The sequence below is a fragment of the Molossus molossus genome, unplaced genomic scaffold (genome assembly GCF_014108415.1).
Source record: "Molossus molossus isolate mMolMol1 unplaced genomic scaffold, mMolMol1.p scaffold_m16_p_1, whole genome shotgun sequence".
NCBI classification, from domain to species: domain Eukaryota; kingdom Metazoa; phylum Chordata; class Mammalia; order Chiroptera; family Molossidae; genus Molossus; species Molossus molossus.
In genome coordinates, this window is record NW_023425344.1 from 180,327,835 (window position 1) to 180,354,508 (window position 26,674).

A 26,674-nucleotide genomic window follows, 5' to 3' on the forward strand; every position below is an offset into this window, starting at 1 on the left:
CAACATTAAATAAAGTTTGTGGAGAATCTCTTTAAACAATTGTATTTCCCTTGCTCCCTTCTGCTCTATCCATGCATTATGTATTTGAACATAAATGGAATAAAATACAAGATTAAATTGGCTTTTAAAAATGAACATTGTTGCCTGGCCAGTGTGACTCAGTGATTGAGCATCGACCTATGCACCAAAAGGTCGCCAGTTCAATTCCCAGTCAGGGACATGCCCAAGTTGTGGGCCAGATCCCCAGTGCAGAGCATGCAGGAGGTGGCTAATTGATGTTCTCTCTCATCAATGTTTTTTCTCTCCCTTCCTCCCTCTCTCTCTCTCTCAAATCTAATAAAAAAAAATTTTTTTTTAAATGAACATTGTTGGTTTTTTTTTTTTTTTAGAGAGAGAGAGAAACATCAATGCAAAAGAGACACATCGACTGGTTACCTCCCGCACAACTCCAACCAGGGCTGGGGACTGACCTGCATCCGAGATATGTTTCCTTGACTAGAATTGAACCTGCGACTCTTTGGTCCTCGGGCCCACACTCTAACCGCTATGCCAAACTAGTCAGGGCCAAATAGGTGAATTGTTATATCTAGTACCTGAAGGTGGCTGAAGAAATAAGAGTTGGTCTAGGATGCCCTGGCCGGTTTGGCTCAGCAGTTGGAGTGTTGGCCCATAGACCAAAGAATTAATCCAATGTCCCTGGGCTGCTTCAACAGATATCAAACACCATTATTAATGGGTATGTTGATTAGAGTATCATCCAAATATGCGAAGGTTGCCCTGGCCAGTTTGGCTCAGTAGTTACAGCGTCGGCCTGCGGTCCAGAGAGACCCGGGTTTGGTTCCCGCTAAGGGCACGTACCTCGGTTGCATTTTGTCCCTGGTCCTGGTTGGGTTGTGTGGGTGGCAACCTCTCGATGTGTCCCTTTCACATCGATGTTTCTCTCTCTCTCTTCCTATCTCTCCCTCCCACTCTATCTGAACAAAAAACGAAAAAATGTCCTCGGGTGAGGATGAAAAAAAATAATAATATGACGGTTGCAGGTTCGATTCCCCACTCAGGGCACACAAGAATCAACCAAGGGTGCATAAATAAGTGGAACAACAAATCAGTCTATCAATCTCTCCTTCCCTCTCTTTTTCTCAAAACAATAAATAAAAAGTAAAAAGAAGGGCAGCTGACAAAGGAGGAGACTAGAGAAAAACCAAGTAACTCAGTAGACATTCCATTATAGACCAAATAATTCTAAGCAGTTCATTAACCCAGAAGCTATCACGGCATGAGTTTATAGAAAAAAACCTCAAATTATCAAGAAGTGGTCTAAAATGTGCTGGTGCTTATAGGTTTAAGCTTTAGTAAAATGGAAATTTATTTAAGTGAAACATTCCTGAGAATTTAAAAAAAAAAAAATGTTACTGCATGTAATTCAGGCTGTACCTGGATCTATGTAACAATACTATGTGTACCAGTAGAGCCCAGTGATGCCGTGTCTGGTTTTCTATAGGTGTCACATCTTTTTCCTTATCACTTTGGAAAAGGAAATATTTCATGATGTCAAACATCAAATGGGACATGGATTAGAAGCTTGTGTTTGCAAACAACCTTATGGACAGTGGAGACAAAAGGCAATTATTGTCCATGATGCTAAATTTCTTGGGGGTAGGAACTGTCTTCTCTGCCAGTAGAATAACAAATTTCTAGCTGTTATTAAAATTAAAAGAAAAAAAATCTGCAGGACATCAGTTGGGAGAAAACTGCCATGGAGACTTTAATTATTTTATGAAACTTTTTTTTTTTGTACTAAATTTCAATTGTATTTTGTGCTGCCTTCTGTCTCTTCTTGCATTGTGGAGCCAGAATCACAAATCTGAAAATAAATACACTCTATTTGTAGCCCAGCCAATGTGGCCCAGTAGTTGAGCGTTGACCCATGCACCAAGAAGTCGCCAGTTTGATTCCTGGTCAGGGCACTGCCCAGATTGTGGGGGCATGCAAGAAGCAGCCATTCAACGTTCTCTCTCATCAATGTTTCTCTCCTTTCCTCTCTAAAATGAATAAAGAAAAAAATTTTTTTTAAAGAATACACTCTGTTTGCAACAGAAGACTGCATTCTGTAAACTCCTCACGTGTGCCCATGAGATAAGAGGCAATTTTGGTAGCTTCATAATCACGGAGATATAGCTATTGGGAAATGGTTAGAGAACAGAAAAAGGCATATACCAGCAAAGTTTGCAGAAGGGAAAGGGCAGATTTCAGAAATGATTCATTCACTCACCTGTTTGACATTATTCCCCAGCAGAATTGGGTCATTACATGGTTTGTGAAGACATGGAAAAGAATTTGATGATCACCAGGATGCTGATGTGTTTGGCAAAGAATTAACTATGCCGAGTTATTCTCCCGTCACTTATTTCAAAGCTTAATTAAATTCATATGTCAGCCCTGGAAGATTGAACTCGGCGGTTAGAGTGTCAGCCCACAGACCCAAGGGTCTTGTGTTAGATTTCCAGACAAGGGCACGTACCTGGATTGCAGGTTTGATCCCCAGCCCCAGTCAGGGTCATGTGGGAGGCAACCAATTGATGTGTCTTTTTCACATTAATGTTTCTCTCTCTCCCCCTCCCACTCTTCCACTCTATCTAAAAATTAATGGAAAAATCCTCAGGTGAGGATTAACAACAACAAAAAGTTTGTTTGTCAGATCAGTGATATAGGCACAGCAATGTTGTGTTTCACAGAGCATATGGCTGTATTTATATAGTTAAAATGGAAAAAATTGGGTTGAGTTATAGCTGATGTATTTGAAGATGATAGTTGAATAACCATACATGAAGAATCTAAAAGATCAGTGTCAACGGTCTTGAAAAATAGCAACAAAATGGGAGGAATCACACATCCCAATTTGAAAATAAAGACACCGATACTGGCGTAAAGATAAACTAACTATCAAGCAATGGACTAGAGTTGAGTCCAGAAATAAACCCTCACATTTATAGTCAATTGATCTTTGACAAGGATGTCAAAACAAATCAATAGGGGAAACAATAGTCATTTGGTGTAATGGGGGCCATTGCTATCCTCATACAAAAGAATGAAGTTAGACCTCTGCCTCACACCAAAAATAAAATCAGACAAAATGTATGAAAAGCCTAAATGTAAGAGCTAAAACCATAAAGCTTATAGAAGAAAACATAGATATAAATATTCATGACCTTGGATTAGGTGATGGTTTCTTAGATATGAGAACAAACAACAAAATAAAAATAAACTGGACGCCATCAAAATTTTAAAATTTTGTTGGACAGCTACATGCAAGAAAATGAAACTAGAACATCAACTTACACCATACACAAGAATAAACTCAAAATGGATAAAAGAGTTGTGAATCCATAAAAATCCTAGAAGAAAATGTAGGCAACAAAATTTCAGACATCATATGCAGCAGAATTTTCACTGATACATCACCTAAGGCAACAGAAGCAAAGGAAAAAATGAACACATGGGACTATATCAAACTCAAAAGCTTCTGCACAGCAAAATAAACAGCCATGAAAATGGAAAGGCAACCCACTGTATGGGAGAGCATAATGGCCAATGATACATCAGATAAGGGATTAATTTCCAAAATATATAGAATGCACGTACAGCTCAACAAAAGGAAGACAAATAACCCAATTAAAAAACGGGCAGAGGAGCTCAATAGACACCTCTCCAAACAGGACATACAGATGACCAAGAGACTAACGAAGAAATGCTCAACATCACTAATCATCAGAGAGATCAAATTAAAACAACAGTGAGGTATTACTTTACACCTGTCAGAATGGCCGCCATCAACAAAGCATCAAACAAGTGTTGGTGAGGGTGTGGAGAAAAGGGGACTCTAGTACACTGCTGGTGGGAATGCAGACTGGTGCAGCCACTATGGAAAACCCTATGGTGTTACCTAAAAAAATTAAAAATTGAATTGCCATTTGACCCAGTGATCCCACTTCTAGGCATATACCCTAAGAAGCCTGAAACACCAATCAGAAAGAATATATGTACCCCCATGTTCATAGCAGCACTAATTACAATAGCTAAGATCTGGAAACAGCCCAAGTGTCCATCAGTAGACGAATGGATAAAAAAAATGGTGGTACATATACACAATGGACTACTATGCAGCTGTAAGAAAGAAAGATCTGTTATCCTTTGAGACAACATGGAGGGACCTGGAGAGAATCATCCTAAGCGAAACAAGCCAAGCAGAGAAAGACAAATATCATATGATCTCACTTATTTGTGTAATATAATGAACATAACAGTCTGAAGAACAGGGTAGTCCCAGAGACGTGGAAGTAGGGTATAGACTGACAATCTCCAGAAGAGGAGGTGGGGGGGGGGTGGGGGTAAACCACAGAACTTATGTGCATGTACGCACAACCAGTGGACATGGACAACAAAGCTGGGGACAGGGCGGGGAGGGAAGAGGAGGAGGGTGTCAATGGGGGGGGGGGGAGAAACATTGTAACAAAAATAAATGTAAAATAAATTAAAATAAATAAATAAAACAAAATTTTTTTAATTTTGTGGTTCAAAGGACACCAACCATCAAGAAAGGAAGAAGCTAATAGAATGCCAGAAAATATTTGCAAATACATATCTGGTAAGAGACTTGTACCTATAATATGTAAATTACAACTCAATAATAAACAGACAAATAATTCAATTATGGACCCTTTCTGCACTGTGGTAGGAATATAAGATGGTGCAGACATTGTGGAAAACAGTATGGTTCTTCAAAATATTTAAAAAAGAACTGCTGCCCTGGCCGATTTGGCTCAGCGGTTAGGGCATCATCCTATAGACCAGAGGGTTGTGGGTTCAATCACTGGTCAAGGGATTATACCTGGGTTGCAGGTTCGATCCCCAGCCATGGTCAGGATCGTGTGAAAGGCAACCGATTGATGTTTCTCTCTCTCTCCCCCTCCCTCCTTTCCACCCTATCTGAAAATCAATGGAAAAATGTCCTTGGGTTAGGATTAACAAGAATAATAATAATAAAAAATTGCCATATGATCTAGAAATTCCACTTCTGGGTATATACCCAAAAGAACTGAAATCTGGGTCTTGAAGAGATATTTACACCCATGTTCATAGAAGCAGTATTCACAGTAGCCAAAGGTGGAAACAAATGTCCATCAACACATGAATGGAAAACAAAATGTGGTGCATAATACAATGAAATATAGAAGGAAATTCTGCTCTGGCTGGTTTGGCTTAGCAGTTAGAGTGTCAGACCTCGGACCAAAGACTCTCAGGTTCGATTCCGGTCAAAGGGCACATACCTCGGTTGCAGTTTTGTCCTAGCCCTGGTGGGGTCGTGCGGGAGGCAACCAATTGATGTATCTCTCTCACATCAGTGTTTCTGTCTTTTTCTCGCTCTCTCTTTCTCCCTCTTTCCCTCCCACTGTATCTGAAGACAAATGGGAAAATATCCTCTGGTGAAGATTAAAAAATAAATAAATAAAACAAAATGGAAGGAAATTCTGATGCCTACAACAATATGCATGAACCTTGAGGACATTATGCTAAGTGAAATAAATCAGTCACAAAGGACAAATACTGTATGATTCTACAATTAGTAGGGCTGTGAGATTGGGGAGTGACAGCTAAGGGATGTGGGGTTTCGTTTTGGAGTAATGAAAATGTTCTAAAATTACTTGTGTTCAGATCACTTTTGGTCAAGTTGGCAGTGTAGGTAAATGCAGTTCTTGCCTCCTCCCATGACCACATTAAAATTACAACTAAACTACAGAACAACCATCATTCAAAAGCACCTGAAATAGAGCTGAATGGAAGTCCTACAACTACGAAATTAAAGAAGTAGCCATATCAAGACTGGTAGGAGGGGCGGAGACACACCTGGGCTGGTCCCACACACGTGTGGCAGATAAAAAATGGGCTGTGAAGATCCCTCCTGAGGAGTGAGGGGTCCCTGTCCCACACCAGGCTCCCAGCTCAGGGTACATGTGCCAGGAAGAGAATCCCCATGACTTCTGGCTTAAAAACCAGCAGGAACTGAGGCTGAGGGAGAATGAGGCTGCTGGAGTCCAAAGGCAGCTCCTCTTACAGGGCAAGAGCAAGGACTTACTCAGACTCTCATCCGCCAGGCTTCAATACAGGGGAGGCAGCTTGAAAGGCACCAGAGACATACAGTGAAGAACTGAATTGTTTGGCATCAGGGCGAGAGCTGGAGGGGCAGCTTTCTCCCAAACAGACGTGCTGGTGGAGGCTATTGTTTTTTTGGTGAGCCCTTTCCCCAGGCAGCAGACAGCTGCCATATCTGGGACTCCAGCAAGTGGCTCACATTGTTTGCCCGCCCTGGTGATTCCCTGAGGCCCGCCCCACCCAGCCTTCCGGCCCACCCAAGCTGTTTCCAATGGCTTAACCATAGGATTGGCCTGTCTTGGATCCTGCTTCATAGTTTCCTTAAATTTCTCAAACAAGCAGCATCTGGTCTCAGCTAGCTCATACCTCTCGTTAAGTGGCCCCAGGCCTGGCACTAGAAGCAGCCAGCCTTGGTTCACAACTTGGCTTTTCCTGGGCACCTCCAAGCCCAGCATAAAAGCAGCCATCGGCAGATCACTTTATAGCTTATACCTTGTGGCCCTGGATAGAACACAGGCAGTGTCTGACCTTGTCCCTCAGCCAGCACACCCAGTGGACATCTTCAGACCACATTGAAGCACCACCACCCAACCACCTCCACAAGTGACACACTCAGTGAGTGGACCCAGTGGGTACCAGGGCCCTGCTGAAGAAAGTCTTGCTCTGTGTGTTGGGCCCCTACACAGCTGATCCTCCAAGGTAGTCAGAGGCCAGTCCTTGCAGCTGAACAGCCTGAGTAAAACCCTCCCACTGACATGCCAACAGCAATCAGGACTCAATTACAACAGAAGGGTGTACAGTCCACACAAGGGATGCACCTTGAGGGCCCAGCTGGGTGACTAGGTAGGCTGTGCCACTGGACCCTAAAGACACCTACTACAATAGGCCACCATTTGAAGCCTAGGAGACACAGCAACTCTACCTAATAGAAACAAACACAGGGAAGCAGCCAAAATGAGGAGACAAAGAAACATCCCAAATGAAAGAACAGAACAAAATTCCTGGAAAACAACTAAACAAAATGGAGATAAGCAATGAGATACAGAGTTCAAAATACTGGTTATAAGGATGCTCAAGGAACTTAGTGGGAACTTAAGAAGAACTCCAAGGAACTTAGTGAGAACATCTTAACTCTAATTCTCACAACAACGTTAGGAAGCAGGTACGTTATTATCAACAACATTAAAAAGGACCAGTCAGAAATGAAGGATGCACCCGGCCAGTGTGGCTCAGTGGCTGAGCATCGACCCATGCACCAAGAGGTTGCTGGTTCAATTCCTGGTCAGGGCACATGCCCAGGTTATGGGCCAAACCTCCAGTGGGAGGCATGCAGGACGCAGCCAGTCGATAATTCTCTCTCATTGATGTTTCTATGTCTCTTGCCCTCTCTTTTCCTCTCTCTCTAAAATCAATAAAGAAAAATTTTTTATAAGTAACATAAAGCCTTAACAGTTGTTAATATAGTCCCTTCTTGAAGAACAGAGACTAAAAAAAATTTTTTAACAGCTGGTACTTTTTTTTTTTTCCCTTCATTGATTTTTAGAGAGAAAGGAAGAGGGAGAGAGAGAAAAAGAAACATCAATGAGAAAGAACATTGATTGGCTGCCTCCTGCATGCCCCCCACTGGGGATTTGGGCCACAACCTGGGCATGTGCCCTGACCGGGAATCAAACTGGTGACCTCTTGGTGCGTGGGTCGACGCTCAACCACTGAGCCACACAGGCTGGGCGAGACTAAATTATTTTAATAGTTTGAGTTCAATCAATAATGCCTAATATTTATATGGCATTTACCAATTGCAAGGCACTTTTCTGTGTACTTGACAGATCTTTAATCCTCACTACAACCTTAGGAAGCAGGTACGTTATTATTAACACTTTTAGGTGAGGGGATTAAGTCATAGAAAGGCTAAATGATTTTTTTTCCAAGATTTCAGTCACATAGCTAGTTAGTGGTAGAGTCTGGTCTCAAACCTAGGAACTCTGATTGCAGAGTCCATGCTTTTAATTATTTTACTCCCCAACAATCTAAATTTTTAACAAGGATAAATATAAATTCCCTTATTTAGGCTAAAAAGAGAGAAACACGCAAGAGATACTTGTGTATTTTAAGATGTCACAAGTTTGAAGACTATCACCTTTTAAGACGATATTAGACAAAATGATGTATTCTCAAGAAGCAAAATGGTGAGAGGTTCAGGGCAACTTATATCATGAGTGATTATAGGAATTGAGGCTTTAACCTAGAGAAAAGGAGTAGCTCTCTTCAAATATTTAATATCTATTACCAGATTGCTAAGGATCTGTCCTTGAAAGGCTCCAAGTTATTTTTCTAGAGGGCATAGTTTACTGTAGAATTTAAGAGCATAGGCTTTGGAAAGAGATTGGGTGGGTTCAGATCCTGGTTCTGCCACTTAACTGAGCACATGAACCTGGGCAATTCACATAACCCTTCTGCCCTGGCCGGTTTGGCTCAGCGGTTAGAGCATCGGCCTACAGTCCACATAACCCTTCTGCGTCCTTTTCCTTAATTGTAAAATAAAGGTTATGATGATGATGATAACAGTATCAAACTCATAGGATTAAATGAGTTCTGACACATGCTAAGCATTATATAAGATTTATTAACAATGAATGGAAGTGATAGTTTGATTCCATATTATTCTAATTAGGAAGAATTTTTTAATTATAATTATTTAAGTGAAGAACAGAATATCCCCAAAGCTAATGCCCTTCCTAGCTGTTGGTTGCTAGGCAAAATCTTTTTTTTTTTATTATTAATTTTTGTTACAGATATTTCTTCCTTTCCCCCCTAGACCCCACCTCCCAATCCTGCCCCATGCTGAGCAAAATCTTGAATGACCATTTTTCTTTTGGTTAGTCACATGGCCAGACTTGACTGGTGAGGAAGCCTGGGAAATATATGATCCCTTTTCCTAAGGAAGGAAGTAGAAAGACTGGGGGTACCCAGCAGTCTCTCCATAGGCCTAAGCAAAATCTTGAATGACTACTTTTGTCAGAGATGTTTAAGAATTCCTAAATTTGCCCTGGCCGGTTTGGCTTAGCAGTTAAGAGTGTTGGTCCGTGGACCAATGAGTCACAGGTTCGATTCTGGCCAAGGGCACATACCTCAGTGCAGTTCATCCCCAGTCCTAGTAGGGTCTTGTGGGAGGCAACCAGTCGATGTGGCTCTGTGACATTGATGTTTCTCTCTGTCTGTCTCTCCCTCCCTCCCACTCTATCTGATGATAAATAGAAAAGTATCCTTGGGGTGAGGAGTGAAAAAAAAAAAAAGAATTCCTAAATTTGCCCAGCCAGTGTGCCTCAGTGGTTGAGCATTGACCCATGCACCAAGAGGTTGTCGGTTCGATTCCCAGTCAGGACACATACCCAAGTTGTGGGCCCAATCCCCAGTAGGAGGCATGCAGGAGGCAGCCAGTCGATGTTCTCTCTCATCGATGTTTCTCTGTCTCTTTCCCTCTCCCTTCCTCTCTCTCTAAAATCAATAAAGAAAAAAATAATAATTCCTAAATTACAACAGAGGTTTATCTAGGTGATCTAGAATTCCTGCTTGTTAACTCATAATATAATTACTAGTTCTCCAAGTAAATATAATAGTATTTTACAAAAATTTTTGGTATTTGTTTTTGCTTTGGGGAACACCCACAATTATATCTTCAGAATTTTTAAATAGGAAGGGGGATGGTTGTTAAGAGAAATGAAATGAGAAACAATCTGTATTATCCTAATTGACACTATTTAATGGTTTTGTTTTGGGTTCTTCTCTAGTTGCCTGGGTCCCAGGAAGATTAATACCTGTATTGTGGGTGGGGGTGATAAATCTTCAAAATATTCTACTAATGCTGCACTGGCCAATCAAAATGTAGGGATGGAGATCTCTGCTATGCATGGCAGTAAGTCCTTCAGTTGTTGACTAGAGAGGGTAAGTCTGAGAGAGTTCTGAGTAAAAGAGTGAAGCAGGAGAGGGAAACAGGTTTGAGACAATGGCTGCTTTCAAACAAGTTTGGAAGCATTTTAATATTTTAGTAATAACGTTAAAAATTGAGTGGGTGGCCCTGGCCAGTTTGGCTCAGCGGTTAGAGCGTCGGCCTGCGGTCCAGAGAGACCTGGGTTCGGTTCCCACTAAAGGCATGACGAACCTTGGTTGCAGTTTGTCCCCAGCCCTGGTTGGGTCATGTGGGTGGCAACCACTCGATGTGTCCCTTTCACGTTGTAGTTTCTCTCTCTCTCTCTCTCTCTCTCTCTTCCCCTCTCTCCTTCCCACTCTATCTGAACAAAAAATGGAAAAATGTCCTCAGGTGAGAATAAAAAAAAAAATGGAGTGGGTGGGTGGAGGTGGAGGAGGGTATAGGGAGGATAAAGGTTATGGGGAGGGAAAATCATTATCCTGAACTGAAGACACTCTGTCCTTTCCCCACCTTGGCCAAAAATTGACCATAAATGTAAGGGTTTCTTTCTGGACTTTCAATTTCCATTCCACTGATTCTATATGCCTATCCTCATGACAATACTACATTGTCCTGATTACTGTAGCTTTGTAGTCAGTTTTGGAATCAGGTAGTGTAATTACTCCAATTTTGTTCTTTTTCAAAATTGTCTAGTCCTTTGTATTTCTATATACATTTCAGAATCAGCTCATCAGTATCTACCAATAAATAAGAGTGCTGGGATCTTGTTAGGGATTGCATTAAATCTAATCAATTTCAGAACTGCCATCTTAACAAGACTGAATCTAACAATCCATGAACATGGAGAATCTCTCCACTTATTAGTCTTCCTTCATTTCTCTTCGCATATTTTATAGTTTTCGGTGTAAAAATCCTGGACTTGATTTACTAGATTTTTTTCTAAATGTTTTACTTTTTGATGTTATTGTGAATGCAATTATTTCCTTAATTCATTTTTGTTATTAGTATAGAGAAATACAGTTAAATTTTGTATATTTATCTTGTATCCTACAACCTTGCTTAAACATATAAGTTCTAGTAGTTTTTGTTTTTGCTCTCTCTGTGTGTGCATTCCTTATGTTTTTCTTTTTTTTTTTTTTTTGCTGCTGTAGAAAGAATGTATTTATTTCCAGAACATTTTTAAGTAACAAAAACTACTACAGTATAAAGTAACATAACATAATGGAACAAAAACTACTACCATGTAACAAAGGTGCCAAGTACGGGGGTGGGGGGGTGGTGGTCCTTATGTTTTTCTAAAGAGGATCGTATCTGGCCCAACTGGTGTGGCTCAGTGGTTGAGCGTTGACCCATGCACCATGAGGTTGCTGGTTCAATTCCCGGTCAGGGCACATGACCAGGTTGTGGGCCAAATCCCCAGTGAGGGCATGCAGGATGTTCTCTCACATTGCTGTTTCTCTCTCTCCTCTCCTTTCCCCTCTCTAAAGTCAATAAAGAAAAAAAAAAATTTTAATGCAAAAAAAAAAAGATCATACCTGCAAATAAAGGCAGTTTTATTTCTTCCAAATGGATGCCTTTTGTTTGCCTCTTGCACTGGCTACACCCTCCAAGTACAATGTTGAGAAGAGATGGTAGGAGCCTGTGTCCTTGCATTATTTCTGATCTTTAAGAGAAAAGTATGAAGTCTCACCAATAAGTGATATTAGCTGTAGGTTTCCCTTAGATGCCTTTTATCATATGCTTCTGTTAAAATAACATGCCTTGGCCTCATCCAAAGACTTAGGAATTGGATCTCAAGGAGGTGCAGTCTTGGTAATTTGTACTTCTTGGAAGTGGCCCAGATAAAAGACTTAGTGGTGTTTGAGGACCTACACTGCTCACCAGGAGCCAGCTTGTGGAACCCCAGAAGAGGAACTCCTAATTACCTTCCTGGGACAGTCTCTGAAGAAAGATCTCAAGAGCTCTACAGTTGCCTGTTGGGAGCAACAAAAGTGCTGCCAGTAACATTCAGCAGAAGGGCCCTCAAAGAAAAGTGACAATCAATCTCTCATGTATTGATCAGAGCTGTAAAGAGCAATCCAGTGTTTCGGACTTTAAGAGACAAAATGGGTCAAAGTCAGAAGGCAAACTGGAGCTATTAAATTGTTTGCCTAGGTTGTGTTATGCCCAGGATTAAAAGCTTCAGGCCCTGGACGGATAGTTCAGTTGGTTAGAGTGACATCCCCATACTCCAAGATCAGGGATTCATCCCTGGTTAGGGCACATGACACTAAATCAATGAATGCACAAATAAGTGGAAAAACAAATTCTTTTTCTCGCTCTCTCCCTGTCCCTCTCTTAAATCAATTGAAAAAATAAAAGCTCTAGGACCTGAGAGTGAAATTATTGGTGGTACTGTTTAGCCTAATGGTGGCTTAAAATAGTCATGCGGCCTACCCAAACTACTTTACCACAAAGTGACACTGCTTCTACGCGGAAATTTTATATTCCTAACAAATGAATTACAAAAGCATTTTAGCCTTATTACCTCAACCCTGGGAACCAATCAAACAAACAAGGGAAGGAAAGACTGTAGCTAGTACTATTGATTGACGTACATTACAACCAACCTACTACGAAAGGATAGCGCGCCTGCGCAAGTCTTTATCCAATCAGTACCAGCGGCAGGGGCGGGGCTTGTGGAAACGGCCACCGCAGGGTTGGCGGACTTCTGAAGGAGCTGAGATGGCGTATTGAGGCGTTCCGCGGAGAGCCGGCCTTTAGGCCGGTTTGGGCCGGCTTCCGGCCGGTCCAGTGCTTCTGCTGGTTCATGCGAGGTAAGCCGAGAAGGCCACGTCGGGGGTCAAGCAGGAAGTGGCGCGGCCCAACTCCGCACGGGTACAGGAGTGCGCGAAGCCAGCCCGCAGCCGTCTCTGGTATCGGCCGGGCATGGGTTTCCTCCCGAGCTGCCCCAGGGCGCCGGCACCCGCCTTCCGGGGTGTGTCGCATCGCCACTTGGTCCTCGACCCGCCACTGACCCCATTAGTACCAAACCATGTCTTTGGCTGCCGGGCGTGGTTGCGCCCACGCGGGTGTATATGTCTGGCAGCCGCTGGTTCGGCCATCGGTTTATCCTTTGAAGAATATCTTTGTTGATTTATTTATACTCCCCGCCTCACGGCGTCGTGGTCACTGTTTTGCCTGAGGTTCCGGTATCCATCCAGGCCTATTGCGGCTCTGGGTATTTTGTGTCCCTGGTCCGTTGACCTTGAGATTTGGTCTAACATGTTGCTTCTAGGATTTTAATTCGAGTGTGTGTACGGTGCACGTCCCCTTGTTACTTTACTACATCCTTTCATTCCCACTCCCACCTCTCAAACTTTAAAGAGCTGAATAAGCAGCTTGTCCTTGTATGACCTGATAATTGCCTAATGGCGCATTAATCTCGGCTGACTCTAGATCTCGGTGGAATTCTCCGTTGTTGTTTTCCAAAACTAGAGTCAGTGTACAATTTTTACTTAATAATTTATTTGTAGAGAGAATGAGAGTTTTTGGAATTATTAGAACGTAGTTTGTGTAATGTGATGGGGTTGCAAAGTGTAATGCTGTTAGGCATTTGTATTCGGTTCTTGTTTAACATTATGGGGTATCACTTTTTGTTATTTGTAACTCCTCACTTGGTCTTTCAGTTCAATTCTGGGAAGGGTTCCCGTTGTTAGGTTTCTGAATAGATGAAGACTGTTTAAAACTGGCATGTCATTTGGGTCCAGTTCAAATGACATGTCATAATACAAATGAATGTTGCTGGTATGCAAACATCAGAACTTATAAGATCTTTCTGTTGCTTTTGTCAGGAGTAGTAGTTTTTTGTTTTTCCATTTCATCTGCCTGCTAGGAGAAGAAGGAAGATGGGGGCAGGGGAATGGAAGAACATTCTTCCTCCCTACCTTAAGGAGGGGAGTGGTCATCCATACAAAACCAAAGGTGTTTTGGGGTGACTGGCAGGAAGGGTGGGGGACATAGAGCATCATAATCAAAGGGGACAGTGTTCCATAAAAACTTGACAACCACTGCTCCAAGAGTTTAGACATCTTTATAAAATTAATGCCAGTGCAGGTAGACAGTAACTTCTTTTTTATTATTCCTTCTGAATAGTTTGTGATAGTGATGTTCTTTAGAAAAGCTTGAGTCATTTGAATAATTTTGCAAAAGAATGCATATCTTTACTGTAATATTCTTTTTATTTTTCCTTACCACAGGAAGAACATTTTCCTTGACTTTTAGGTGCTTTTATATTCATCTCGAAAAGAAAAAATTCTGAACTCAGGATTTGGCAAGTGAGTAATAGTGGCTAATGCTTCTAAATACTGTTTAAGCAACTTGAAAGTATCTAACTAGAACAATAAACCATTAGCTCCAACAGAAGATGAACATCAAAAGTGCCTATAAATAATTAACATTCGAGCCCTGGCTGGTTTGGCTCAGCGGTTAGAGCATTGGCCTGTGGTCTGGAGAGACCTAGGTTCGGTTCCTGCTAAGGGAATTGTACCTCTGTTGCAGTTTGTCCCCAGCCCTGGTTGGGTCGTGTGGGTGGCAGCCACTCCATGTGTCCCTTTCACATCCATGTTTCTCTCTCTCTCTCCCTCCCACTCTATCTGAACAAAATTTTGAAAAATGTCCTTACTATTATTTTATCCTTACCTGAGGATATTTTTACATTTATCTTCAGGTAGAGCAGGAGGAAGACAAGAGAGAGAGAGACAGAAATTGGTTGCAACCTGTACATCCCCCAATCAGGCTAGGGATGAACTGCAACTGAGGCATGTGCCCTTGGCCGAAATTGAACCCTGGACTCTTGGTTCGAGAGCCGATGCTCTGTGCTAAGTATATTTAAAAAAAAAAAAAAAAGAATCATTTGCCCAATCACACTTAAATTTTAATTATAGATAAAAATTGATATTTTAATATTTAATTTATAAAGCTTTTCAGTTCACCTTTGCTATTCCTAGGTGTGAGTCTATTCTGTGCCAGATGTTGATATTTTCTGAATTTATCACAGAAGTAAACTAGGTTCTGTTGCTCAAAGAGCAAGAGGTGATAGGTGCTCTCAATTGACAATATTTGATCTGTATAATAGGGTTCATACCTACTGTATTAGTTTCCTAGTGCTGCCATAACAAAGAACGCCAAACAGTGACTTAGAACATCAGAAATTTATTGCCTCACAGTTTTGGAGATCCAAAATCCAGGTGTTGGCAAGGCCATGCTGCCTCTGAAGGCACTAAGGAAGGATCTGTTCCAGGCCTTCTAACTTTTGGTAGTTCCTTGGCTTGCAGCATTATAATTTCAGTCTTCACATAGTTTTCTGCGCGCGTGCGTGCGTGTGTGTGTGTGTGTGTGTGTGTGTGACACCAGTCAGATGAGATTAGGGGCCTGCCCTGCTCCAATATGACCACACCTTAACTAATTATATCTACAATGAATATTTCCAAATAAGGTCACATTTTAAGGTACTGGGGCCTAGGACTTGAACGTGAATTCAACCCATAACATCTACTTAGTCATATACCTTGATTGTGTTATATGAAGTTCAATGTACAACTGCTTTAAGGATTAAAATCTTGTATACCACTTTCATAAGGTACTTAGAGTAGTCAAACTCATAGAGACAGAAAGTAGAGTGGTGGTTGCCAGTGGCTGCAGGAAGGGAAAATGGGGAGTTATTTAATGGGTACGGAGTTTCAGTTTTGCAAGATGAAAAGAGTTCTGGAGGTGGATGGCGGTGATGGTTGCATAACAATATGCATGTACTTAATACCACTGAACTGGACACTTAAAAGGGTTAAAGGTGATAAATTGTATGTTACATGTATTGTACCACAATTACAAAAAAATTGAAAGAAAGATAAGTAAAACAACTCCAACTGTAGATTTCAATATTAAGAAAAGGAATTAAGGCCATGACCAGTTTGGCTCAGCGGTTAGAGTGACGGCCCGGGGTACAGAGAGACTCAGGTTTGGTTCCTGCTAAGGGCACATTATCTCAGTTGCAGTTTGACCCAGGCCCCAGTTGGGGTTGTGTGGGTGGCAGCCAGTCCACGTCTCTCTCTCTCGCATCTATGTTTCTCTCTCTTCCTCCCTCTCTCCCTCTCACTCTGTCTGAAGATGAATGCAAAAATGTCCTCGGGTGAGGTTAAAAAAAAGAAAAGGAGCCCTGGCCGGTTCGGCTCAGCGGTTAGAGCCTCAGCCCGTGGTCCAGAGAGACCCAGGTTCGGTTCCCGCTAAGGGTGCATACCTCAGTTGCAGTTTGTCCCCAGCCCTGGTTGTGTCGTGCAGGTGGCAACCACTCGATGTGTCCCTTTCACATCGATGTTTTTCTCTCTTACTCCCTCTCTATCTGAACAAAAAATGGACAAATGTCCTCGGGTGAGGATTAAAATAAAAAAATTTAAAAAATCAGTAGATAAAGATCCTCTGGTAAAGATTAACAAAACAAAAAAAGAAAAGAAAAATTAAAACTGATGGGTTAAAATGCCCTTTAGGTGATAGAGTATCATATGCCTTTAGAGGGGAGGCTTTATTGCTTGGATTTAGAATCATAAGTCCAGATCAACAGTAATAGAAACTTGATATTGGAATAGCACAATATTGATTTACCTATTCATCTATAGGGAACTGATGTAAATAAATGTAGGTGCTTCTGTACTTACAAGGAAGCTTTAATTCTGGATATGGAATGATCTCTCATGTACATTAAAGGGAAAAGCAGAGTTGCAGAACCAGTTGTACAGTGTGCTTTAATTTGTGGGAGGAAGTAAATCTACTCATACAGATGTTATATAGTCATAGAATATCTCTAAAAGGTTATGCATGAAACACTGTATACCACTCCCTGGCAGTGGGCAAGGAGACACCTGATTGGTGGTATTGCTGTTATATAAGTCAGGCAAAGCGGACCTATAATTCATCCTAGCTTGATACCTGTGTTGGTGGCCAGAGCTGTTTCATGCCTGGGGCACATCAAACAAAAAAACCCATTGTAGACCTGGCTGGTTTTGCTCAGTGGTTAGAGCGTTGGCCCTTGGACCAAAGAGTCATGGGATCGATCCCAGTCAAGGGCTTGCAACCATCCATTGTGTCTCTCCCATCGATCTTTCTCTCTTCCCCCTCCATTCTCTAAAAATCAGTGGAAAAAAATATCCTCAGGTGAGGATTAACAACAACAAAAAACTGTGTGGTCCTATTTCCCCTTTTTCTATCATGTACATTTTTTACTTTCAAGTAAATAAAAATAACCGAAGGAAGGAAGCACTCAATAAATATTTGATAAATGACTGAGGAGTTTTTGCTTCAGGCAGTAATTTTACATTAGTATATCTAAGGGTAGAAACTGTCTAACAAAACTTAATTTGAATGACAGTGATATCTATTGTGTTTTGTGAGATGTGTTCTGAATTTACTATTTACATAGCAAAGAAAGAAGTATTTAACATCCATGTCCTTAGAAGGCAAGGTATATTAGTTATTTATTGATGCGTAACAAATTAGCTCAAATTTAGTGGATTAAAACAACAGTATACATTTATTATCTCTCACAGATTTATGTGGGTGAGAAATTAGGGAGCAGAGCCCTGACTAGTGTGTTCAGTGGCTACAGTGTTGGCCTGCCCACTAAATGGTCTCAGGTTCAATTCCCATTCAAGGGCACATAACCTGGTAACCTGGGTTGTAGGTTCAGATGGGGTGTGTGTGGGAGGCAACCAGTCTATGTGTGTCTCTCACCTCTGTGTTTATCCTCCTCTCCCTCCATTCCAAAAAAGAAAGAAATTAGGGAGCAGCTTAACTAGGGGTTTCTGACTTGGGGTCTCGTTTACAAGGTTGCAGTCAAGATACTGGCTGGGGTGGCAGTCATCGTATCTAATTCCATGGTGGCTAATTCGCATGGCCTGCAAATTCATGCAGGTGATGGAAGACCTCAGTTCTTTCCAATGTCAGCCTCTTCTAGGGCTGCTGAGTGTCATCATAATACAACAGCTAGCTTCTCCTAGAAGAAGTAATCCAGGACATCAAGGCAGAAATCCAAGCTCCATCTATGACCTTGCCTCACTATCACTTCCTTCTCATTGTTAGTCACTATTTTGATACCAACTAGTATATTTTGATACCATCTGGAGTGAATGCACACCCTACAAGTCAAAGGACATGGTCCCCAAAAAGACTACCGTCACTTTATTTATTTAATCATTAAAAAACTTTGTTTTCTTTTTTTTTATTAATTTATTTTTGTTACATATGTTTCTCCTTTTCCCTCCACTGATTCCCCTCTCCCGGTCGCTCCCCACCCTGTCCCCAGCTTTGTTGTCCATGTCCATTGTTCATGCATACATGCATATAAGTTCTGTGGTTTATCTCTCCTCCACCATCCCCTCTTCTGGGGATTGTCAGTCTGTACCCCAATTCCACTACCCCATTCCTCAGACTGTTATGTTCATTATATTCCACAAGTAAGTGAGATCATATGATACTTGTCTTTCTCTGTTTGGCTTGTTTCGCTTAGGATAATACTTTTCAGGTCCCTCCATGTCATCTCAAAAGATAAAAGATCTTTCTTTCTTACAGCTGCATATACTCCATTGTGTATATGTACCACAGCTTTTTATCCATTCGTCTATTGATGGACATTTGGGCTGTTTCCAGATCTTAGCTATTGTAAATAGTGCTGCTATGAACATGGGAGTACATATATTCTTTCTGATTGGTGTTTCAGGCTTCTTAGGGTATATTCCTAGAAGTGGGATCACTGGGTCAAATGGGAGAGAGAGGAAAGAAGGGGGAGAGAGAGATAGAAACATCAGTAAGAGAGAACATCGATTGGCCACCTCCTGCATGCCCACCACTGGGGACTTGGCCCACAACCTGGGCATGTGCTCTGACCGGGAATCAAACTGTGACCTCTTGGTACATGAATTGATGCTCAACCACTGAGCCACATTGGCTGGGCTATTTATTTAATCATTTAATCCTCACCCAAGGATGTGTTTTTTCATTGATTCTAGAAAGAGGGGGAGGGAGAGGGAGAGAAACATCTACATGAGAGGAACATCTGTGTGAGAAAGAAACATTGATCAATAGCTTCCCAAACTCACATGATCGAGGACTGAACCTGTGACCCTCCAGTGTGCAGGCCAGCGCTCTAACTGCTGAGCCAAACCAGTCAGGGCAGAACTTTGACTTTTATTTATTTTGTTTGTTTTTCGTTTTTTGGTACGTGCCCCTAACGGGAACCAAACCCAGGACTGGTCCTCAGGCCAATGTTCCAACCGCTGAACCAAACTGGCCAGGGTTTTTTTTGTTTTGTTTTATTTTTTTGAGAACTTTGACTTTTAAAATATGTTTTTATTTGTTGTCGTCGTTGTTTTATAGGGGGAGAGAGAGAGAAACATTACTTTGAGAGAGAAACATCGATTGGCTGCCTCCTCCATGACCTGCAGTGGGGATTGAGCCTGCAACCCTGATTGGGAATGGAACCAGGACCTCTCAGTCCATGGGATGATGCTTAATCCACTGAGCCACACCGGCGGGCAGGAATATGTATTTTAAAGTATCTGCACAGTTCCTTATTAAGAAAAGGCGCTCTTGTTAAAGGCTTGATTTGTACTTGTTTGATTTATATATTCTGGAAAGAACTTGTATATTCTTTTTCCCTCAACATTACTGCCCATTATCTTGCCATTAGAATTAAACTGCCTACTCTAGTGGCTGGTGCAAGCTTTCAATCAGCCGAATAAGCTTTTATAATGAAACAGCCCTGTTGCCCCAGGATTGTAAAGGCCTGTCTATGGATCAGCTATATTTATTCCTCTTATTTACACTGCTGCTTTGGCAACAAATACACGTTTTGTAGTTCTCTTCTCCCTGATTTGATTCTGAATTAATTTATATTTGTTTTTCATAGGTTTTGATTCAGAACTGTCTTATCTTCAACCAAAAGAGGTTATTCAAATTCAATTTCAAGTTATTTTATTTATATTTATAGATAGATAGATATAGATATAGATATAAAACATCAACATGAGAGAGACATAGTAAATTTAGAGGGCCAGCTCTGTCTAGGTAGCTCGGTTGGAGCATCATCCCAGTGTGCCAAGGTTGTGGGTTCGATCCCTGGTCGGGGCACATGAAGGAGTCAGCCCATGTGAATGCATAAGTGGGTGGAACACAAATGGATGTTTCTCTCTCCTCCCATCATCCTCTCTCTAAATCAATAAAAATTAAATCAAAATTTTAAATGGAGTGCTATTGGCCATTTTTGTAAGCCAAAGTAATTTAAGCTATTTATATGCATCTGACTTATTTATTTAAATCCTCACCCAAGGATATGCCTACCAAGGATATGCCTATTGATTTTAGAGGAAGAGAAGAGAAATAGAAACAAAATGTGACATAGAACATCTATTGCCTTCTGTACGTGCCTCAACCTGGGAACCTGCAACCTAAGTATGTGCCCTGACCAGGAATCAAACCCACAAACTTTTGGTATATGGACTATGCCCCGATCTTCCAACCAACTGAGCCACACTGGCCAGTGCTGATTTTTTTTTTTTTCCTTTCATTTTAATCCTCACCCGAGAATATTTTTCCATTTTTGTTCAGTTAGAGTGTGAGGGGGAGAGAGGGAGAAAGAGAAACATCGATGTGAGAGGGACACATCAACTGGTTGCCTTCTGCACGACCCAGTAAGGCCAGGACAACTGCAACCGAGGTACATGCCCTTGATCAGAATCAAACTCGTAAGTCATTGATTCATGTGCCAGTGCTCTAATCGCCAGTTTTGCTCAGTAGTTAGAGCGTTGGCCTGCGGTCTGGAGAGACCTGGGTTCAGTTCCTGCTAAGGGCACGTACCTCAGTTGCAGTTTGTCCCCGGCCCTTGTTGGGTCGTGTGGGTGGCAACCACTCGATGTGTCCCTTTCACGTTGATGTTTCTCTCTCTCTCTCTCTCCCTCCCACTCTATCTGAACAAAATATAAAAAAATGTCCTCAGGTGAGGATAAAAAAAAAAATAATAATAATAAATAAAATATACATTAACAATTTATTTTAATCATTTTTAAATGTACAATTCAGTGGCAGTAAGTACATTCACATTATTGTGCAGCCATTACAACCATCTATTTCTAGAATTTATTCATCATCCCAGACATCGGCACCCATTAATCAATAACTCCCCATTCCCCCTCCCTTTACCCCCTAGTAACTTCTATTCCATTTTCTGTCTCTGTGTGTTTGCTTATTCTAGGTACCTCGTGTAAGTGGAATTATATTTGTCCTTTACTTTCTGATTGACTTTTTCAGATAATTGCGATTTAATGAGTGTTATGTTTAACAACAGTGAACTGCTAATGTTTTTTACATGCTTGTATTTGGTCATCATACTAGATAAGTACATATTATTATAGTTGCATTTTACAAAATTTTTATTCATTATTGTTTTTATGTAGTTGAAGATAATTCAAAGTAAGATGATTCATACGTTTTGAGTATTGAGTATTTAGACATCAAATTTGAAGTACAATACTGCTTTTAAATACAAATGTTTTTAATTTTTTTTTTTTTATCCTCACCCGAGGACATTTTTTGATATTTTGTTCAGAAAGAGTGGGAGGGGGAGAGAGAGAGAGAGAGAGAAACATCGACATAAAAGGGACACACCGAGTGGTCGCCACCCACACGACCCAATCAGGGCCAGGGACAAACTGCAACTGAGGTACATGCCCTTAGCAGGAACCAAACCCAGGTCTTTCCAGACTGTAGGCTGACACTCTAACCACTGAGCAAAACCGGCCAGGGCAATACAAATGTTTTATGTAAAATCATTTATGGCTGTAAAAACTTGGAGTATCCCGGTTAGTGTGGCTTAGTGTTTGAGTATCAACCCATGCCCTGGTCAGGGCACATGCCCAGGTTGTGGGCTTGATTCCCAGTGGAAGGCATGCAGGAGGCGGCCAGTCGATGTTCTCTCTCATTGATGTTTCTATCTCTCTCTGTCCCTTCCTCTCTCTCTCTAAAATCAGTAAAAAAGAAAAAAAAACTTGGAGTATATTACTCACAGAAGAGAAAATTAATGGGTATATCTCATTTTATATAGGTTTTCATATAAATCTAGCTGTTTGGTATGATACATATTTTTTTCTGGCTTCTGCTTCTGCTTTTCTGATGACGATACTGAATTTGGTGTTATGGTTGAACATTTTCTTTTAGTCAATGTGTAATTAAAATATTATTTTCTTATTTTTAAAAGTAAGCTCATGAAGAAGTACCTGTTTTAATCTTCCTGTTTTTGGTTTATCCTGTATTTCTAGGTATTTGTGTTGTCTCCTGGAGTGGGGAGTCCTGCTTTTTCTGTCCATCCACTTTCCCTCATCTTGAAATGTGGATATCCCTCCTCTACACTCTTCCTCCATGATTTGGACTGGAAAAGGCTGCGTTTCTTTTTTCTCCACCTCTCAAGTACAACACAGAGAACTCCAAGGATGTGGTCATCCTGCCAACTTCTCCAGGAAGAAAGAAGCAACTGACATGTTTCTTCCGTCATTTGCTTGCTTGTAAAGAAATTATTTTGCAAGCTGAAGGGTGATATTTAATTTGAAAATGGTGCTTAGATGGTGGTATTTGTGCATTTTTAACCTTTTGTTCCCAACCAGAAGACTATATAAACAGCAAGTATGGGTGACATCAGGGTTTTTTTAAATGTCTTCCTGTTTTAGCCACCATCATAAGCACAGCTGAGACTGCAGCAGTAAATTCCAGATATGTGTTATAATTTGAAATGAAAGAGATCCTAAAAATAAATAAATAAATAAATAAATATATACACATATGTGTGTGTGTGTATACACACACACATATACATCCTACATATACATCCTGTGACATAGATTGAGTGGATAAGAACAAAGGTCCAGTTTTGCAGTGAAACCTTTGATGTGATAAAGAAGCATAAAAACAATATCACAAGGTTAATTTCATATGTGAATAAGCCATCCTAGTCTCTGTATAAGTACATATTTTAACATGTATAAATCCATATTTTGGATGAGAAGATGGATTTTTCTCCTACAGAAGGAAACCATTCTTTCTCAGAAGTCTTTGGACATTTGGTATTTTTAAAATGTTTTTCTTCTTCTAAGGGTGGACTGTATTGTGCAGATACTAACCCAGTGAATGCATGCTTGCGTTTAGTGAAAGGCTGATAAAAAGGAAAGAAAAGTTTTGAGTCCAGTGATGGAACCTGTTCACCTCCCTAGGATGAGAGGTTGCTATATTACAGATTACTTCATTCTTTTTTGTGGAGCACTTGGGACTTTTTCCTTGCTGCTAAGTCGGGAAGTAAGTGGCATAAGTGGTTTTTCTGTTCAGAAGATGTGATGGACCCTAGAGTATGACCTGCCTTCAATTTTGGACATGGAGGAACCAGGGGAAATGAGAAAACTTTCCATATAACTCCCTTCTAAGAAAAGGAAGCAAAAAATGTCTTTTACTTCCACCTGACTTTATGCCGTTTTAAATTCTATAGCTCTGTTTTTTGTAAAAGTATAAATAACTTTTTCCTTTGACCCAAGGTCAGTACTTGGGTGTTTGAATTCTTTTTCTAGATGATAGCTATAGTGTTAGGCTGAAAAGGCTGGGACTCAGGTAACTTTTCCAGTTCTCAGAGAATGGGCCTCAGAAGCAATGTTCTCAAACTTATGGTTGGATCAGTAGTAAATTTAAAAGAAATTCAGATCTGAAAAAACCTCAAACAAGAAAAATAGTTCCAATAAGAAAAATGGATTTCCCTTTCCCTTAAAACTTAACTATATGATGAATAACTATAATGTAAAGCTGTTCTTGTTTCGAAATCAACAGAGGACCAATGTATGAATTGTCAGGTCTTTATGTGAGAAGAATGAAACCATTATGGGTTAGAGAAAGAATTTAAAGCCTCTTAGATGAAATTAAGAACAAATCACCCTAGGTCCATACATTTAGGGCAGATTTACCAAAATTTGAGAGCAATAGAACTGGCCCAGAATGGAAATGCTGAGGACTCTTGATTAGATTAATTGGTCCACCAATCTGAATTGGCATAAGAAAGCTTTTTAGTAAAAATAATTATATAGATAAAATGTAATTTTCTCCAGTTGAGGGCGGTTACTAAATGGTAAAGCATTAGAATAGCTTAAATTTTTCTCTACGGAACTTCCCAGCCACTTCCTAATGTTTTAGTATTTTGGAATTATTAAAGAGAATGGAGTTTACATACATGGGTCCCACTGGTATACTGAGAATATCAAATGGAGAATTTGTATCTTTAGTTGTCTGTTCCCCATCTTCCTGGTGTCTTTTTGGCAGCTTTGGGTAGGATCATTTGACAGGAAATAGGGACCCTGTACTATCAGCACCAGGGAAACCATCTCTGGCCCACTCGTTTGAATATATATCAGACTCAGCTTCTCAAGTTGCTTTATACTTTTTCATTTCGCAGCTAAGAGAATTGTTTCATGTTCTTCCAAGTTGTTTCAGCATCTTGTCAGCAGATGGCATTTAACAAAATGCGTATATTCCAGATGTATTTGCCCAGTGTTTACTTCATACATATATTGTTTTTTCCTGGTGATTTTGATCCCCTTCTTGATGGCAAGCGTTATAATTTTCAGTAGGACTATGCCTCGATCTATAGCTGTGCCTGCTTCCTTTCCTTTGTTCATCCATGTTAGCTGGCAGTTTTATTTTTATTTTTTTAAGTTAAAAACGGGATATGTGCAATAGAAATATATATATGTATATTTTAATACTTGTGGACAAATGTTACAAGTTGTTTCAGAACAACAAAATCACCAATGTCTTCCATTTTGAGATGTGTATAGTTTTGTAAGCATTAGTGCTTGGTAGCATATTGTAGTGCCATGTTAGGGGTTAGTGCATGAGCCTAGTAATAATTTAAACTTCAGGATGAATTACTATAATAACCAATAGTGTAAAAAGTGGAAAATTTAGACCTTTTCTTCTTTCATAAATTTCTATATCCATGATATTCTCCCTGGGGAGAGGAGATAAGGCCAAAAAGACTCATTTATGAATAGTAATGTGGGGTCACAATGTGAAATACTGTTTGAGGATATTTAAGCTTCTCATGAGGTAGTTGGAAACCAGCTGCCTGTGTGTCTTAATGAAACCTCAAATCAAAATGTGGCTCCATTTCATGCTTTTGCTTTGCTTAGTTTGAGGTGAGATTGTTCTTACGCTGTCTACACATTTTATGTCATTTAGGTTTATTATTTTCCTACTCCTTTTGAATCAGGAAATTATTTTGCATGTCTTACTGAGATGCTGTGTTAATTGCTTAAGTGAGTGCTTTTCTAATCTGCAGACCATTTACACTTCCTGTCTGCAGCATGTCATATGTCAGTAGTTCAGAGTGCCCTGAATTAATTTGTCATGGGCTTTTCCTATTTCCAAATTTGCTGAATTGTGTATTGTTGGGATTCCAGACTTTTTCATGGAATTGGAAATTTAGCCAATACAGCCTACGTAGGTTGCCATGTAATAACTAACTCTTTTGCTTGGTTATAGTAAGCCAAGCCACCTCAGACAGCTTTCACTTTTCTACTTTCCTTGTAGACATAAAAGTTATTTTGTTCTGAAAGCATAAGATAGCTTCCTGTAGAAAAGAATTTCCTACCTCTAAAAGCTGCCTTGAGAAATTGGAAGTGGCAGTTTTCTGAGGTGATTTTTAAATCTCAGTGTTAGGAGAGTCCGGGATTTATTGACAGGTTCTATAGTTAGCATGATAGGAAATGCAAAACTATCTTAATGTGGTGTGTCTCATGTAGAAGCAAGCTTAGGAAAATACACTGTTGTTCTACAGCAGTTCTCCAGGGACCCAGGTTTAGATTCTCATAGTGTACTTTAAGTAGTTGTATTCTTGACTCAAGTAGTTTAGTGCCTGTGAGAATCCATTTCTGAAAAGCATTTAAACATTTATTTTAAAATACCTCTGAAAAGGTAACGAATGCAAAATAGCACAGTATATAGGAAAGGATATTTCCTATTGCAAAAAAAAAAAAAAAAAAAAGCCATAAAACAAATTAACTTTCAAGAGGTAGAATTTTAGTAGCAATAATAGTTTTGGCATGTAAAAGTTGCATAAGCAAGGTTGTACGGTAGAATAAGTGTTACTAGAATTCGTGAGGCTTTGTGGTCAAGATTTGTACAAAAGGAAAAAAAGATGTTCTAGATAAAGATCAAGTAAAAGGTACTTTTTAAACTATGAATGTATATGAATATATCAGCAAGAAATAGCAACTGTTGTATAAGTTAAAGGTTAAAGACCCTATTTGTTTCCTAGAGCAGAGGTTTAGAGCTATTGAAGGAAATAATTCGAATGCTTAACCTGAAACAAATGACTCTTACTGATGAAGAAACCCTACTGAAGCCATCACGTGGGGATTTTGCTTATGATGTTTTTGTTGTTTTAGCATCAGGCTTATTTGCATACTTTTTGCTTTGTCACCTTATCTTTCTCCATCAATCTTCTGGGTGCATTTTTAAAAAGGAAACGTTTGTTGTGTGTATGTA

The 26,674-nt window shown here is 40.3% G+C and overlaps 1 long non-coding RNA gene across 1 annotated transcript; it reads left to right on the forward strand.

Annotated features, from left to right (window-relative positions):
* Positions 1-12,753: 12,753 nt before the first annotated feature.
* On the forward strand, positions 12,754-26,171 carry LOC118634844. Its single transcript, XR_004960416.1, has 3 exons — positions 12,754-12,894; positions 14,317-14,394; positions 22,417-26,171. It is a non-coding gene; the product is annotated as an uncharacterized LOC118634844 (long non-coding RNA).
* Positions 26,172-26,674: the final 503 nt, after the last annotated feature.